Below are 15540 nucleotides of genomic sequence, written 5' to 3'. Positions count from 1 at the left end.
TCTATAGAGGCAATACAGGGTAGTGGCTAAAAAGCACAGGTTTTCAAGTTAGACTGGCTGGATTGCATCCCAGCTCCAGTACTCACTACCTCAGCAGCCTTGGGTGGCTGCATAACCTCTCTAAGAGCCAGTATCCTCACCTGCAAAACTGGGATGGTGAAGTATCTACACCTCATAAGGTTGATGTGGTGGTTACACATAAGCTATTCCTATCTTTCTCATCACTGCCACTGCTACTGCTACTACTACTATGACATGATCTCACTGGGAGGAACAATTCACAAGGACCCCACCTATATGGCATGCATTATCTACAGGGTCTAAAATCATAGATCCAGGACAAAAAGGTCATTATGGTGTAATCCCATATCCCAATCCTCCCAGTTAAGACCCTGTCCATTACCTGTGGTTCTGTTCCTTCTATCTGCCTAAAGAAAATATGTCACAATAATAGTGCCGCCCACTGTTCTGAACATTGTAAACATAGTAACTCATTCCAAGTATTTTACATGAAACTTATGGAAGACTTTAAAATGAGGTCAGTACTATTATTATCTCTAGTTTGCAGATGAAGATACAAAGAGATGACTTGTCTGAGATCTCACAACTAGTTAAGTAGCAAAGCCAGAAGTGCAACCCAGGCAATCTGAACCTAGAAGTCTCTTAATGAGGATGCTATGCAACTTTCACTAACTTCTTTTTTTTCCTATTCAGACTGTCACTGAGGTGAGAGAGGCCAGAGGTTTATCAACCAAGACAATGAACCATCAACACCATCCTCAGCCACCATCACTAACACACCTGCATGCGCACACACACATTCTCATGCTTCAGACTGTCCTTTGCGATTTCCCTTTCTTTGTAAGGTGACTTTTTTTTTTTAATGTTTTTGAGGAAGATTATCCCTGAGCTAACATCTGCTGCCAATCCTCCTCTTTTTGCTGAGGAAGACTGGCCCTGAGCTAACATCCACGCCCATCTTCCTCTACTTTATATGTGGGATGCCTGCCACAGCATAGCTTGCCAAACAGCGCCATGTCCACACCCGGGATCCAAACCGGTGAACCCCAGGACGCCGAATTAAACGTGTGAACTTAACCACTGTGCCACCGGGCCAGCCCTGTAAGGTGACTCTTGATGTCATTAGAAAAGGCAGAAAAAAGCAAAGGAAATGAACTACAAAAATCAGCTGTGATAAGTTTCTCTTTTCCAAATGTTCACAACCAAAGCCCTTAGTGAGGGAATCCAAATGTTAGATGCTACTCTGATTATTCCTAGAAGACTGATATCAATTTTGATTGCACCCACAGGCTTAAGTGAAAATCTGCTTAATGTCTTGTGTTTCCCCCTGCGCATTTCACTAAATGGCACCACAGTTCTCCAGACACTAAAGTAAGAAAAATCTAGCAACACTCTGCAACCCAAGGCACCCACATTCAATCATCTGTTATTTTTTGGAATCCATACTTCTCTCCATCTCCTAGTCCAGGTCACTATCCACTGAATTTCTAAAACCTTCACTGCTCTGCCATCATTCATACTGATCTCCCTTCCAACCACCTTCCCAAGAGGTAAAGAGGATTCTTAAGAGGTAAAAACAATCACTTCACTCTCTTGATTAAAAAACAAAACAAAATAAAAAATTTTGCCTTCAGGATAAAAGTTCAAGATCCTTAAGATAGCTTGTAAGACTTGTGCTTACTTCTTGAGCCAAATCTCTTGCCGTTAACCAACAACTACCCCGACTCCTCAACTTGCATTCTCTTTTCCAGCCCCACTTAACTACTTTCCATTCCCCGAATGCTTATCTTGGATATCAAATTCACTTTGTTATAATTATCTGCGCTCCTCTTGAAGAGGAGAAAAGCAGAGTAAAGTGATATTAGCAGAACTTACATGCAAAAGCTTATAAACTAAAGAGACATTTCACTAGAATTCTACTGCTTGCTGGAAGCTTGCATTTAGCTACACTCTCTTGCTGTGTTGTTAACTTGGAATTTATTTTCCTGCAAGTGTATTGATTTTAGGAAATGGGTCACAGATGCATGTTTGTCTTGCTTTATTAAGACTTTTATAACACCTGACTGAATAGTCAAATTCCCTGCCAAATACAGAAACTGAGGAACCTAATCCCACAAGAGTTTGCTTTAAAGAGAAAGGAAAAGAGAGAGGGAGGGAGATGAAAAATCAATGAGAGCTGAAAGAGAAAGACAGATACAAAGAAACAGGAACCATATCCCATTGGTGACTGTGTTCCCAGTATACAGGGCTCAGCACACAGCAGCTGCTCAATAAATATTTGTTGACTCAATGGATGGATATGTGAATAAAGAGAGAAACGGATGAAAATGGAAAAAACTGCACATTCTTTGCTGTCTCTAATAAATTCATGAAGAGAAAAAAAAATGACATCTGTTCAAACTTCCCTGGACAGCCTGCCTTTTAAAGATACCAGAGATCTTCAGGCCAGCCTGGTGGCATAGTGGTTAAGCATGTGCACTCCACCTCGGTAGCCTGGGGTTTGCAGGTTCAGATCCCAGGCATGGACCTACACACCACTCATCAAGCCATGCTATGGCAGCATCCCAAAGAGAAAGACTGGCACAGATGTTAGCTCAGCAACAATCTTCCTCAAGCAAAAAGAGAAAGATTGGCAACAGATATTAGCTCAGAGCCAATCTTCCTCACCAACGCTAAAATCAAAGAAGACAAGAAAACTATTTTTAATTAAGAACTTGATTAATCTTTATCACAGCAAGCATCATATTAGTTTTATATAAGACAAATTTACACTACAGTAAAGTCATATTTTTATATGCTAAACAAACACTTTATCGTAGCTCAGGGCCTACTTTTAATTAACCGTATATAACTTGTTTTGTCCATTTTAGGGAACTTAGAGTATAATGTTTTATTTGAATTACAGATTTAGAATTGCTGAGTCATTCTTTCTGTGTCATTCTGATTGGATGCTTGAGTCCTTGTTTATCTCTGATTTAATTAGGATGACACTAAATCCCAGGTTGCCTAGGACTGCTATAGTTTATCCCTATTATACATGGCTAATTATTAATAACTATTCATCATTTTCCAAATTGTCAGGGTTTGGACAATAAATTATATCATGACTCTAGTTATATTGAATCCCTATTAGAGAAAAAAAAAATGCTGATTAAAAATGATCCACTTAATAAGGAAGACTTCCAGAACACATTCTGGTGCCAAGCAGAGGCTTCATAAAGCAATTACTGGTTATCTTTTCATGTAAATTAACACAGTGGTGTACATGCACTGTCTCCTAAGCTAGACTGTGAACCCTGGGGGAGGAGTGCTCCATCTTCCACCCTATCCCCAGTTATCACAACACTATAACCAGTACAACAAAAGTGAAAGTCTTGAAATATTGGCCTCGTAGTTTTCCATTTATTTGACCTTCACTGAAAAGAGCCAAATTGACACTAAGGATGTAGAAGCTGTTGAGGACCATCAACAATTTAGCAAGCATCAGAGGCAAGAAGAATGGCAAATGAGATTTGCTTAAAGAAGGGGCAGGAAGATCATGTTTTTTTCAAGAACCCAAACAAAAGGTTCCCCTGAGATTCTGTGGCCAAAGACAGTCAAGAATGCTCACACCAAAGAAACTTGAAGTGCACCTTCCAATGATATAAGCCAAAGGAATCTCTAGAAAGAAGAACAAAGCTGGAGGGATCACATTCTCTGATTTCAAACTATACTACAAAGCTATAGTAATCAAACCAGTATAGTACTGGCACAAAAACAGACACATAGATCAATGGAACAGAATAGAAAACCCAGAAATAAATTCACTCTTATATGCTTAATCTATGACAAAGGAGGCAAGAATATATAATGGGGAAAACACAGTCTCTTCAGTAAATGGTGTTGGGAAAACTGGACAGCTACATGCAAAAGAATGAAAACTGAACCACGTTTTTACACCATACAAAAAAATAAAGTCAAAATGGATTAAAGACTTAAATGTAAGACCTGAAACCATAAAACTTCTAGAAGAAAAAACATAGTCAGCTCTTTGACATTGGTCTTAGCAGTATTTTTTTTAATCTGTCTCCTCAGGCAAAGGCAACAAAAGCAAAAATAAACAAATAGGACTACATCAAATTAAAAAGCTTCTACACAGTGAAGGAAATCATCAGCAAAGTGAAAAGGCAAACTATTGAATAGGAGAAGTATTTCCAAATGATATGTGTGATAAGGAGTTAATATCCAAAATACATAAAGAAATCATATAACTCAACATCAAAAAATCAAAGAATCCAGTGACATCAGCATCATGGTGAAGTGAACTGTTCCCTTAGGCTCACTCCACTAAGATACAATGAAAAGGACATTCATTAACAGAAAGGGGACTCACACAACACAATAGATGTGTGAGAGATCCAGGCAGCCATACATCTCAAGGCAAGAGTACTGCATCCCCTGGAAAGCAGTAGAAAGAGGTAAGTGGATCTCCTCCCCATCCCCAGCACAATGAACTAGGGAGTGGGACCTCACACAGTGGCTGGCGTGCAACTCTGACAGGAGATGGGGGAAAACGCAGCCCTCGGCTGGAATGCTTTCACTCTTGGAGTTGCTTCCCAGCCTGTGGGAAAGCTCCACATTGAGGCAGCTAGGTCATTGTGGGGGTATGTCCACGAAGCCGAGCACCTCAGGCAGGCTGCCAGAGAGTGTAGAGCGGAAGTGTGGGCAGGAAGGAAAGAGCTCCCTCCCCTCCATCCCACCTAGCACCACAGCTCGGCTGGTCAGCCAGGGTTAGGCATCCCCACCAGAGCACCTGTACTTGTGTGTGTGAAACAGCAGTGGCCAGACACATAGCACTCTATCAACACAACTTCCAACAGACAGGCACAACCACCAGGGGATGTGGCGGGCTCAGAAAACACAGCTCCTATCCCCCCCAAGTGGTGGCAGATGGAATCTGTGACTAGATATTACAATTATGTGCCAGCAAAAGTCCACCCCATCAAAGAGCATGAAGAGGTATATCAACACTCCAGACAAGAAGAAAAATAACAAGCATCCAGAAAACCATCTTGAACTCACAGAAATTTACAATCTAAATGACAGAGAATTCAAAATAGTTCTCATAAAGAAACTCAACAAGTTACAAGAAAACTCAGAAAGACAGTTCAAAGAACTCAGGAATAAAATTAATGAGCAGAGAGAATTCTTCACAAAAGAGATTGAAACTCAAAGAAAAACATGCTGGAGACCAAAAACACAATGAATGAGATAAAAATATCTAGAATCTTTAAAAAACAGAGCAGACATTATGGAGGACAGACTTAGTAATTTAGAGGACAGAAATATAGAAATGCTTCAGGTGGAGAAGGAGAGAGAACTGAGACTAAAAAGAAATGAAGAAATTCTCTGAGAAATATCCAACTCAATTAGGAAATGCAACATACGGATTATAGGTATTCCACAGGGAGATGTGAGGGAGAAAGGAGGAGAGAGCTTGTTTAAAAGAATAATAGCTGAGAACTTCCCAAATCTGAGGAAGGAGATGGGATTACATGTGAATGAACATAATAGAACTCCTAATAACATCAACGTAAAAAGACCTTCTCCAAGGCATATATCAGTAAAACTGGCAAAAGTCAATGACAAAGAAAAATATTAAGGGCAGCAAGGCAGAAGAAAATAACCTGCAAAGGAACCCCAATCAGGCTTTCAATGGATATCTCAGCAGAAAACTTACAGGCTAGGAGAGAGTGGAATGATATATTCAAAATTCTGAAAGACAAAAACTCCAGCCAAGAATACTCTAACCAGTGAAAATATCCTTCAGATACAACAGAGAAATAAAAAGTTTCCCAGATAAACAAAAGCTGAGGGAGCTCATGGCCACAAGACCCCCACTACAAGAAATGATCAAGAAGGCCCTCATACCTGAAAATAAAAAGAAAGGGTTTACAAAGCCTTCAGCGAGGAGATAAATAGACAGAAAAAAATCAGAAAATTGCAGCTCTCTATCAGAACAGATTAACAAACACTTAATTACAACATTAAAGATAAAGGGAAGGAAAGCATCAAAAATAACAATCATTTCATTTTAATCACAAACTCACAACACAAAATGTAAGTTGTGACAACAATAACTTAGACAGGGAAGAGGAAAGAGATAAAACCTGCTTAGGCTAAGGAGATAAGAGGCTATCAGAAAATGGACTATCTCATCTATGAGATCTTTTATACAAACCTCATGGTAACCACTAAACAAAAAATCAGAACAAAGACACAAATGATAAATAAAGAGAACACTGAGAAAACCATCATAGAAAAATCACCAAACTGAAATCACAGTTGGAAATACAAGGGAAATACAGAACAACTGGAAAACAGGAGATAAAATGGCAGTATTAAGCTCTCAATTATCAATAATCACTCTAAATGTAAATGGATTGAGTTCTCCAATCAAAAGACACAGAGTGGTGGGATGGATTAAAAAACAATATGCTGCCTCCAGGAAACACATCTCAGCTCTAAAGACAAACACAGGATCAGAGTGAAGGGATGGAAGACAATACTCCAAGCAATGGCAAACAAAAGAAAGCAGATGTTGCCATTCTTACATCTGACAAAGTAGACTTCAAGATAAAAAAGGCAATGAGAGACAAAGAGAGGCAGTATATAATGATAAAAGGGACACTTCATCAAGAGGACATAACACATATAAATACATACACAGCTAACACAGGAGCACCAAAGAACATAAAGCAACTATTAACAGACCTAGGAGGAGAAGTAATGACAACACAATAATTGTAGGAGATCGCAACTTCACACTTACATCAATGGATAGATCATCCAGACAGAAAGTCAATAAGAAATAGTGGAATTAAACAAAAAACTAGACCAAATGGACTTAATAGACATATATAGAACACTCCATCCAAAAACGAGAGAATACACATTCTTCTCAAGTGCACATAGAACATTCTCAAAGATAAGCCATATGTTGGGAAACAAGGCAAGCTTCAATAAATTTAAGAAGATCAAAATCATATCAAACATCTTTCTTGACGATAATGCTATGAAACTAGAAATCAACTATAAGAAAAAAGCTGGGAAAATGATAAATATGTGCAAACTAAACAACATGCTACTGAACAACCAACGGATCAATGAAGATATTGAAGGAGAAATCAAAAAATATCTAAAGACAAATGAAAATGAAAATACATCATACCAACTCATACAGAATGCAGCAAAAGCAGTCCTAAGAGGGAAATTCATAGCAATACAGACCTCCTTAACAAACAAGGAAAATCTCAAATAAGCAATCTTAAGCTACACCTAACAGAACTAGAAAAAGAAGAACAAAGTTCAAAGTCAGTAGAAGGAGGAAAATAATAAAAATCAGAGCAAAAGTAAATGAAAGTGAAACCACAAAAACAGTACAAAGATCAATGAAACTTAAGAGCTGGTTCTTTGAGAAGATAAACAAAATTGACAAACTGTTAGCTACGCTCACTAAGAAAAAAAAGAGAGAAGGCTCAAGTAAATAAAATTAGAAATGAAAGAAGAGATATTACAATGGCCACCACAGAAATACAAATGTTTATTAGAGAATACTATGAAAGACTATATGACAACAAATTGGACAACGTGGAAGAAATGGATAAATCCTTAGTCTCATACAATCTCCCAAAACTGAATCAAGAAGAAATAGAGGGGGCTGGCTCCATGGCCGAGTGGTTAACTTCGCGCACTCCGCTGCGGTGGCCCAGGGTTCGGATCCTGGGCGCGGACATGGCACCATTTGTCAGGCCATGTTGAGGTGGTGTCCCACATCCCACAACTAGAAGGATGTGCAACTAAGATATACAACCGTGTACAGAGGAGGTTTGGGGAGATAAAGCAGAAAAAAAAAAAAGAAGATTGGCAACAGTTGTTAGCACAGGTGCCAATCTTTGAAAAAAGAAAAAAAAAAGGAGGATTGGCAACAGTTGTTAGCCCAGGTGCCAATCTTTAAGAAAAAAAAAAGAAGAAGAAGAGATAGAGAATTTGATTAGACCAATCACAAGTAGAGACTGAAACAGTAATCAAAAACTTAAATAAAAGTCCAGGACCAGATGACTTCTCTTGAGAATTCTACCAAACATTCAAAGAAGGCTTCGTACCTATCTTCTCAATCTATTCCAAAAAACTGAAGAAGACAAAACACTTCCTAACTCATTCTATGAGGCCAACATCACCCTGATCCCAAAGCCAGACAAGGACAACACAAAGAAGGAAAATTATAGGCCAAAATCGCAGATGAACACAGATGGAAAAATCCTCAACAAAATATTCACAAACCAAAGACAGAAATACATTAAAAAGGATCACACACCACGAGCAAGTGGGATTTATACCAGGGATGCAAAGATGGTTCAACATCTGCAAATCAATCAATGTGATGCACTACATTAACAAAATGAGGAATAAAAACTACATGATTATCTCAACAGACACAGAGAAAGCATTTGATAAGATCCAACATCCATTTATGATAAAAACTCTCAATAAAATGGGTAAAGAAGGAAAGAACCTCAATATAATAACTGCCATATATGACAAACCCACACCAAACATCATACTCAATGGGAAAAAACTGAAAGCCATCCTTTTGGGAACAAGAACAAGACAAGGATGCCTGCTCTCACCACTCCTATTCAATATACTACTGGAGGTTTTGGCCAGAGCAATTAGGTAAGAAATAAAAGGTATCCAAATTAGAAAGGAAGAAGTGAAACTCTCACTGTTTGCAGATGACATGATTCCATATATAGAAAACCCTAAAGACTCCATTGAAAAACTATTAGAAATAATCAACAACTACAGCAAAGTTGCAGGGTACAAAATCAACTAACAAAAATCAGTTGCATTTCTATACTCTAATAACAAATTAACAGAAAATGAACTGAAGAATAAAATCCCATTTACAATCGCAACAAAAACAATAAAATATCTAGGAATAAATTTAACCAAAGAGGTGAAAAACCTATACAATGAAAACTATAAGACATTATTGAAAGAAACCGATGAAGACATAAAGAAATGGAAAGATATTCCAAGCACATGGATTGGAAGAATACACATAGCTAAAATGTCCATATTACCTAAAGCAATCCACAGATTCAATGCAATCCCACACACAATCCCAATGACACTCTTCATGGAAATAAAACAAAGAATCCTAAAATTCATATGGAGCAACAAAAGATCCTGAATAACTAAAGCAATCCTGAGGGAAAAGAACAAAGCTGAAGGCATCACAATCCCAGACTTAAAAATTTACTACGAAACTATAGTTATGAAAACAATATGGTACTGGTACAAAAACAGACACACAGATCAATGTAACAGAACTGAAAACCCAGAAATAAGACCACATATCTACGGACAGCTAATCTTTGATGAAGGAGCCAAGAACACACAATGGAGAAACGAAAGTCTCTTCAATAAATGGTGTTGAATGCATTTGAATGAAATGCAAATGAATGAAAGTAGACCATTATCTTACTCCATACACAAAAATTAACTCAAAATGGATTAGCGACTTAAAGGTAAGACACGAAACCATAAAGCTCCTAGAATAAAATATAGGCAGTACCCTCTTTAGCATTGGTCTTAGCAGCATCTTTTTGAATACCACATCTACTTTGGCAAGAGAAACAAAAGAAAAAGTAAACAAATGAGACTACATCAGACTAAAGAGCTTCTGCAAGGCAAAGGAAATGAGGAACAAAACAAAAAGACAACTCATCAACTAGGATAAAATATTTGCAAATCATATATCTGACCAGGGGTTAATCTCCGAAATATATAAAGAACTCATACAATTCAACAACAACAACAACAAAAACCCGATCAGAAAATGGGCAGAAGATATAAACAGACATTGTTCCAAAGAAGATATACAGATGGGCAATAGGCACATGAAAAGATGTTCAATATCACTAACCATCAGGGAAATGCAAATCAAAACTACAATGAGATATCACCTTACACCCGTTAAAATGGCTATAATTACCAAGACAAAACATAACACATATTGGAGAAGATGTGGAGAAAAGGGAACCCTTGTAGACTGTTGGTGGGAATGTAAATTGATGCAGCGACTATGGAAAACAGTATGGAAATTTCTCAAAAAAATAAAAATAGAAATATCATATGACCCAGCTATTCCACTACTGGGTATTTATCAAAAGAAATTGAAATCAACAATTTGAAGAGACTCATGCACCCCTATGTTCACTGCAACATTATTCACAATGGCCAAGACATGGAAGCAACCCAAGAGTCCATCAAATGATGAATGGATAAAGAAGATGTGGTATATACATACAATGGAACACTACTCAGCCATAAAAAAGACAAAATCATCCCATTTGCAACAACATGGATAGATCTTGAGGGTATGATGTTAAGTGAAACAAGCCAGACAGAGAAAGACAAACATCACACAATTTCACTCATATGTGGAAGATAAACAAACACATGGACAAAGAGAACAGATAAGTGCTTACCAGAGGGGAAGTGGGTTGGGGGATGGGCACAAAGGGTAAAAGGACACATATACATATGGTGACTGACAAATAATAATGTGCACCTGAAATTTCACAATGTCATAAACTATCATGAGCTCAATAAAATAATAATTAAAAAAAAGAATCCAATCAAAAAATGGGCAGAGGACCTGAACAGACATTTTTCTAAAGAAGACACATGGATGTCCAACAGATACATGAAAAGATGCCCAACATCACTAATGATCAGGGAAATGCAAATTAAAACTACAATGAGATATCACTTCATGCCTATCAAAATGGCCATTATAAAAATGACAATAAATAACAAGTCTTGGCAAGGATGTAGAGAAAAGGGAAACCTTGTAGACTATTGGTGGGAATGTAAATTGATACAGCCACTATGGAAAACAGTACAGAGGTTTCTTAAACAATTAAACAATTTGTTTCTTAAACAATTAAAAATAGAACTACCATATGATCCAGCAATTCCACTTCTGGGTATTTATCCAAAGGAAGCAACAACAACAAAAAGAACCCAGTAATTCGAAAAGATGCATGCACCCAAATGACTGGAGACCCTCCCTGGTAAGGAAACTGAAATATGTGGGGACAAGAAGAAGTTTGATTTCTGGTACCAGCTGAATGTGATACTGAAGAATTATCTAAGAGAAGAGTACCTACCCACATGGAAGGCAGGATTGTTTCCCGCATCCCACCAAGACTGAACAAAGCATTTGATAGGAGCCTAATCAGTTTGGATAAAACTTAAAAGTGAGGCACAAAAGGAAATGTTTAAATAATAACATAATTTTGAACACTATGGGGAAAATGGCAGGTATGGCTTAAGAAGAAGAAAAATAGTAGAGGAAGCAACCACTAATTCTCAAGAGAAAGCGACAAAAGAGATTGGGAATAACACTTGCCTCAGAAGTTTAAAGCCGATGATTAAGATACAGGAATAAATAATAATATCACCTTACATGTGTAAAGTCTTTTAAAGTTCACAAATTTCTTTTACACCCATACTGGAATATGACCTTCACCTCAACTCTGCTGTATTGAGGACCATTATCTTCACTTATGAAGGAGACAGGGACTCCAGAAGTGAATATGTAACTGAAGGTCACTCAACAGTAAAGAAGGTAAAACAGGCTGATCTTCACAAAGTGACAAATATGGATTCTTAAAAAAAAAATAACGGTAATTGACGAGTTTAACGTCATCCACCAAGAAAATACTATAAAATATCATAAAATAAACTAAGAAATAAACACCTGTTTTTAGAAGCTAAAGAACGCTCATTATGATCAAGTTATTTGGAACTACCACTACTTTCGTTTTCAGAAATAGGACTGGAACCCTCTCTCTCTTTGGTCACTACTGAATCTTCTCAATACTCAGTGCACTGGAACACCATGCTCCACATAGTTAGTGAATGAAGGGTAGGCAAGCGAGTGAGTGAATTCTGTCTCTAAGTACAAACTCAAGAAATGCAGGCTAGAGGGAAGAAGTAGGATGATTCACAGTTAAATGAACAACTATACCCAGAAAGTTCTAATTAAAAGATTGACTTTAGCCTGGAAGACCTATCTCAGGGCACCAAGTTGTTCTTTTCCTCAATATAGTAATCAGTAACTTGAAAACATAAAGTAATTACCATTATTTCCATTTTAGCTACCCTTACCATCTACTGCTGGTGGTCTAGTGGTTAAGATTCAGCAGTCTCACCACCAAGGCCTGGGTTCATTTCCAGGCAGGGAACCACACCACAGTCTGCTGGTTGTCATACTGTAGCCGCTGCATGTTGCTGTGATGGTAAAAGCTATGCCACCAGTATTTCAAAGACCAGAGGGTCACTCATGGTGGACAGCTTTCAGCAGAGCTTCCAGATTAAGACAGACAAGGATATGGACCTGACCACTCACTTCTGAAAAGTTGGCCATGAAAACCCCATGAACACCAGTGGGGCATTGTTTGATATAGTGCCAGAAGGCAAGAGCATAGCACAAAAAGACCAGGTAGGGTTCCACTCTGCTGTACACAGGGTTGCTAGGAGTAGGAATCAGCTGGACAGCACTAACAACAACAAACCATCTACTGAACACTTACATTTTTGCATTATGGTAAATACTTTGCATGTATTATCTTATATATTTCTCCCATCATCTTTTTGAAGAACTACTTTAATTCCACTTTACAGATGAGAAAATTGAAATTTTAAAAGGTTACGTAATATTCTCAGGAATACACAATGAGTGAGTGGCAGAGTAAAGATGCAAAACCCCAGCCTCTCCGACTCTAGGCCTGTCTTCTTAAGTAATATGTGTGTTATGCTTATCAAATCTGCAGAGGATACAGAACTATGAATGACAAAGAATATATGGAAGGCTGTCATAATATTTTGAATCAGAACTGAAAATAAGTTTAACAGATGTCATGAGAACATGAATTATTTAAAGGACTGATGAAGAGAAGAGAGATTAGATTTATTCTGCATAGACCTAGAAAGAAAACCTGGTAGTGATGACAGACGTTCCAGGGATTTATTTCTTATTGAATTTCCCAATGCTTTTTGCAAGGTGGTAAGTCTTCCTATCTTAAAAATGTTTACAAAGAAGTTCACTGACTTGTCAGGAATGCTGCATATGAGGGAGGAGGTTAGGATATATGACCTCAGAGTCCCTCAACTTTATTTCAGAAAACATTTTTGAGCACATAGCAGGCACTCCAGGTTGATATGATTCTATTCACTTATATCTTCCATGGTGTAGAACCTTATTTCCCTGTGCATCCCAATCACCTCTAGTTATTTCTCCTAAATACAACGTCCTTCTGGAATACAGCATCTAGTCATATATGTACATGATCATATGTGATCATACATGTACATGAGAAGATTCAATGCAGCATTATCTATAACTTTAAGAAAGGAAACAAGCTGGAGAGCCAACCACAAGGTCATGGTTAAATAAATTATAGAATACTCTGCAGGAGTAAAACAAATGGTTAAATTGTGAAAGAAGTCTGTACAATAGGTATAAAATAGCATGATTATTTTAAAAAACTATATGCATAGAAGAATAAGGAGAAGCATGCTTACTATAGCATTATTTTTCATATCAAAAAAATATAAACAACCTAAAAGCCAATACAGAGTAGGCTGGAACAATTTCCAAAGAAATGAAGCAGGATAAATGTTCAACTCGAAAATGCTGGCCTAAATATCATTTTCCTTTATTAGCATATATTGGCAGATTTTGCTTTTTGGTTTCAGTTTTTGCTTTTGCCAAAATTATGTCATGTAATTGACTCTCTTCTTAAGGTCCATTATACATGGGTAGGTGCAAATCCATGACTTCATCTCTAGGACATACTAAGAATAAGTACATAGTGATACCACATTAAATGCACATTTACCTTATGTAAATTCAACTAAATCTTTTCTGCAAAAAATTATTATAGATCATGGTCGCTAACTGTAAGCCAATTACATTATCTCGTTCTCAGCTAAATGATCTGGTCTAATACTTGAGGAAAAACAGGTTGTACTAAACATATTGTGGGGTTGTACATTACACACAAATCCACGTATTCTATTAATGAGCTGTTAGTAGATTCCAAAGGGAAATTTCTGGTCATCATTAATATTTGGTGAACAGATGTGAAGTAATGCATTATAAAATACTGCTCTTTTTCCCCTTCTTAATACATTATTCCATTTAACGCTTACAAAATCCTTATGAGACAGATACATCTCCAATTTTACAGTTGAGGAAACTGAGGCACAGAGAGGTTACTAACAACCTCAAAATGAAGGACTTTCCTTGTATTTTCACAAAATGTTGTTTCCTTGCAATTCCCTAATGAGTTTTTATACCACTTGGACTCAGTTTCCCCATGAGCTCATGACTCAGAAATCACTCTTGATTGCAAAGACTATTCATGAAGTTCTAATGTAAATACCACCCCTCTCCTCAACATCTCCCCAACACAACAGCCCTTGTCCCATAGAAGTGCACTTGCAGAAAGCCTCAATGGGCAGCCCTGCTTTTCAGAGGGCTTGCTAACAATGTGGCGATGGAAGACGTGAATGCAGACATCAGCACGGTTCTAAAAGTGAGGCCTAATTATAGCACTTCAGAGTGGAACAGGAAAGGTCCAATTAGTCTACCCTCTTCTCACTCTTCTGTGTGCAGTCCAGAACCAAGACAAAAGAAAGTCTAAGGAAAAAGATGAAAGGATGGATAGAATCAAAACCATAGACTGCCTTGGTTATCAGAGATATGATTTCCAATTTTTTGAATAATACATTAGGTTTTACCTAATGATAGGGGTTCACTAGGAAAACTGATCACTTAGAGTTAAGTTACAGAAAACAGTTTTGTTTTCACTACCACGTGCAGTCAGGTCACTAGCGGAATACATGAAAACATAACACTATTGTCTGCTCCTTATAAGCCACTTTCAAATGCTGGCATTAAATATTTTAACAACACAATCAATGCCAATTGGAAAATCTGCCTTAACCAAAATAAACTATTTGATGACAAAGGTGATTAATATATTACAAAACATTAGTTGTCTTCTCTCCCTTAATACTAAAAGCAATTATCTTTTCATTTCCTATAGAGATAAATGAAATCCCCTGACAGCTGATATTTAAGCTGTAACCAATTAAGGAGAAATAACTGGCTCTTCAAATTTATATTTACATATGCAAACCAAGCATCAAAATATCCTTCCTTTAGCAGTTCAAAGGGCTACTTTTATATGACTACAAAGGCTGAATGCATCCTTCACAATAATGATACAGAAATATCCCATCACAGCAGATGCAAAATCTATCATCATGTTACCCAGGTTGATGCCATTGTTCAAACACATCTATCATCAGACAGTGATCTGTCTCACTGAATGCTAGTATAAATTTAAGTCTCACAGGAGATGCATTACAGAACACATGTAGACACATCCAAATGTT

At 37.4% G+C, this 15540-nt stretch overlaps 1 protein-coding gene across 5 annotated transcripts in view; it reads right to left on the bottom strand.

The window, feature by feature from the left end:
- Nucleotides 1-15540, bottom strand: part of EPB41L4A (erythrocyte membrane protein band 4.1 like 4A) — a 248940-nt gene that overhangs the window by 98655 nt on the left and 134745 nt on the right. The window lies entirely within an intron of this gene.

This window comes from Equus asinus, chromosome 9 (genome assembly GCF_041296235.1).
Source record: "Equus asinus isolate D_3611 breed Donkey chromosome 9, EquAss-T2T_v2, whole genome shotgun sequence".
NCBI lineage: Eukaryota > Metazoa > Chordata > Mammalia > Perissodactyla > Equidae > Equus > Equus asinus.
The sequence above is the reverse complement of the archived record's forward strand: the minus strand, read 5'-3'. Positions and strand labels throughout refer to the sequence as shown.